Raw genomic sequence first — 4,091 nt, 5'->3', positions numbered from 1 at the left:
TTGTTTTCATCCTGCTGACCACACCCCCAAATCATTTGTTTCCCCCCCCCCCCCGACCAGCAGTATAAGGGGCACTATGACTATAATATTGTGCTGACCCCTCTACTCTATATATTGTGTTGTACATTACATAGTCCTGACCAGAGTGTTTGTTGCCCCCACAGTGGTAGTTTCTCATTAATGAAGGTCTTCTTTATGGTCGGCTCAGAGAAGGTTTCAGCTCTCTTCCCGTATTCTGTGTTGTTTTTTCAGAGTTAGTATTGTTGGTGTTACAAAGACCCGCATTCTGCACCTATTTGGGACATGTTCATGACGTTGTTATCCAATAAGGTGACCTTACTTTTGGCCATCACTTTGACTAAAAGGTCACAAGGATGTTTTGAGGCCAAGGATCTCCTTTTTACCCAAAATGATCTCTGCTTTTCACCTTAATGGACAGATTGCATTATCCTCCCTGTGTCTGGCACTAGTTCACTCCGAGTAGATCTCTCCCCATTGTCTGGATGTGGTGGGGACGGTTGGGGATTCACCTCTTGGAAAATGCTTTTTTATGCAGATAGATTCCTTGTTTGTTATTCCAGAAGGTCCTAAAAGAGGTTCTCCATATTCCAGATCCACTATTACTAAATGTATTTGATAGGTTCTAAGTGAATTCAATGAATTGTTTTGCAGGTCTATGAGCTGTGTGATAAAGTGCCTCCTTTTCCCATTACAGCCCACTCTACTAGAGTAGGGAGCACTTCTTGGACTTTTCATCATCAGGTTTCTGTGTCTCTGCTCTAGTGTTGGGCGATTGGTTCAGGCCGAGCAAAAGTTCAGCCCAAACAGCGCCTGTTTGCCCACTCGGCGAACATCCAAATTTTCTGTGCACTCGGCAGGATGCCCCCCCCCCCGAGCACTCAGTTAATATGTTGTTAAAGAGCGGGGCCGGGAAGCTGGTTATACTGGGATGGTGGGCGCACCTACAAGCATCATCCCGGTACCATTATTATCAGCCAGCGATTCCCTACAAAGAAGAAGTGATCTGAGTGGCTACGTAGCATGAAAAACAACACACGAGGCTATACTCTAACTCGGGCTTGGTGGGATCCAGACAGAGTAAGTAGCCTATGGAGAATTTTAAGCACCATGGTTTGCCACCATTCCACAGACAGACGCAATTGTAAAGAGTGACATATTAGGTATCTATTTACTCTACGTAACATCATCTTTCACATTATGCAAAAAAATTGGGCTAACTTTACTGTTTTTTTTTTTTGTTTTTTTATTCATGAATGTTTTTTTTTTCCCCAAAAAAATTGCGGTTGAAAAACTGCTGCGCAAATACTGTGTGACACGAAAAATTGCAACAACCATCATTTTATTTTCTAGGGTCTTTGTTAAATAACATATATAATGTTTGGGGGTTCAAAGTAATTTTCTAGCAAAAAAAGTAGACTTTTACATGTAGGAGCAAAGTGTCAGAATAGGTTTGGGCAGGAGGTGGTTAACAATGAACAAGTCATAAGCTGCCTGCCCCCCCCCCCTGCCCTGAACCATAGCAGGCCACAGACCCTCAAAATGGGGGGGATGGGTAGTTTGGGGCAACGGAGGCTCTGCCCACCTTAATAGGGACAAGGGTCTCTTCCTGATAAACCTGGGCAGTGGTTGTGGGAGTATGCAGGCAGGGGGCATATCAGAATATGGGACCCACAGATTCCCCCCCCCCCTCCATATGAATGACTAATTTACCAAAAAAAGTGTCAGAAATAAGTAAAATCAGTACACAGGTTTTTGGTTCGTTACTAACGGCTGCCCACGGAATGCCTGCTGGGGCATGCTGGGTCGGTGACGTCACACGCTCCTTACCTATTTAGGAACTGTCAATTGGAGGAGCAGGCATTCGGAATGTCAGCCTTCCTCGTGGGCGGAGTGTTTTTTCCTTTTTTTTTGGTCCGGCGGTTTGGCAGGCGTCATGATTGACAATGAATCTGCATCAGGGGACATTGTTTTTTGTAATTAAATTAAATTTAAACATTTTATGACACTTTTTATGAATAAGTATGGGGTACAATGTACCCCATTCTCATTCATATAGGGGGGCCGGGATCTGGGGCTTCCAGATTCTGATAAACCACCTGCCCACAGACCCCCACAAGCACCACCCATGGTTGTTGGGAAGAGGCCCCAGCCCCATCAACACAGTAACAAGGTGCCTTGGGGTGGGGGGGCAATATTCTCCCTGTCCCAAAGCACCCACCTGCCATGTTGAGTGCATGTGGCCTGGTATGATTCAGGAGAGGGGGGCCTGCCAGGCAGTGTGCTCACAAAATGCATCCGGTATGGATGTTGAAGAGAACCCACAACATTTTTTTTTTTAATTTTGGCCCCACACCATTTTTTTTGAATTACCAGGTGCTGGCAATAGCTTGCATCCGAGAAGTACATTTAAATGTCATTTTTTTTTTGTTTAGAAATGTTAGTTTTGCTGCAGCAGGTTCTATACACGGTGCAAATGTGCTACTTTACAGGCAGACTAAGGGGTCCCACCAGGCACTATATTTAGAGGAATTTTTCATTTTTACTGTTTCGCTTTAAGCATCATTAAAATCACTTCTCTTTCAAAAACTATTGTTTTTCAAAAAAAAAGGTTTGCATGTTTTGCATTGGTTTGTGTCCCCAGCTCATCCATTTTGTTCACCCACCCATGAAACCTCTGCTGTAGCCAGAACTCATTCATTTAGTGGCGGTATCTCTACTGCGGCTAAATGACAGCTTCCAGTTTGGTGGGTGGGATGCTGGCAGCCACCACCATCCTAACAACCAATGACAGCGTGCAGTCTGACCACCTGCATCCAAGCAACCACTAACATTGCACTGCACAGTGTGACTGGGTTCTAGGACACGGGTGGCCAGGAATATGTGATTTAGGGATGAAGTAGTGAAATTTGGTCAATTTAGTGAATAACATCACCTGGGAGCCCCTTACTCTAATTTCAGCTGCCAGCTTGGGAAATGCCATTTGCAGTGAGATTCTGTGGGAAGCAGATAGTCTGGTTGGTCCTCATGTTTTTCTGGAGGGATCTACTTTGCTAGTATGCCATTTTTGGTATATTTTATATATATATATAATTATAATTTTTTTTGGGGGGGTGGGGTGCTGTTTGGACTTTGTCATTGTGCTGTGCTGTGTTTTTATTGTAAATGAGTAACTGGACAAACTATGTACCCCTTACTCATTCATGTAGGGGGAGCATGATATCTGGGGGCCTCCTTTTTTTATAGGAGGCCTCCAGATTCTGATAATTCCCCGCTGCAGACCCTCACAACCATTTGGCCAGAGTTGTGGGGGAGAGACCCTGTCCCTACCAACATGAAGACATGGTGCTTTGCTAGGGTGCCTCTGTCAGGGTACCCTTCTCATGTGGAGGGCATGTGGCCTGGTATGGTCCAGTGCAGATTCCACATCCAGGTGTCCCTCCACCACTTCAATTGGACATCCACCCATCAGCCAATCATTTATTGATGAGACGTTTATTAATGAGATCTACAGCCAGGTCAGGTGACAATGTATTCCTGCATGATGCCTGAATAAAGATGAAGTCGGTCAGCATGTCACACCCTTTACATATCCCATCACTTCCTTACCAATTCATACAAAGATATCACACCCCCATTCCTTCTGAAATGGGAAGAGATTTGGGTCATACATTCACCCAGACAGAAAGATATCATATCCTATTCTTTGCTCACAAATCCTCCTTTCCCAGCAGTGTCCAGGAGTCCGGATATAACATTCTGACCAGATGGTATACAGTCCCCACTCTTTTTTACTCAAAATTTTCCCCACAACCTCTCCGATCTGTTGGAGGAGCAATAATGCCAGGAGAACTCTATTACATATATTCTGGGAATGTCCTCTGATACGCATTTTGGAGAGAAATTCAAAGATAAACATCTAACCAGAATATGACCCCCCTTTCTAAGACCCGATATAAAAGAATGACTGCTCATTCACCTTATAGGCGTGGTCAGATCTTCTATCTCACTGAAATGGAGAGGCATGGATCCCCTACAGTGTGTCTGTGGATTTCCAGGGTTAATAAGATCTC

Source organism: Pelophylax lessonae, assembly GCF_965119305.1.
Source record: "Pelophylax lessonae genome assembly, chromosome: 2".
NCBI lineage: Eukaryota > Metazoa > Chordata > Amphibia > Anura > Ranidae > Pelophylax > Pelophylax lessonae.
This window is presented reverse-complemented; position numbering follows the sequence as displayed.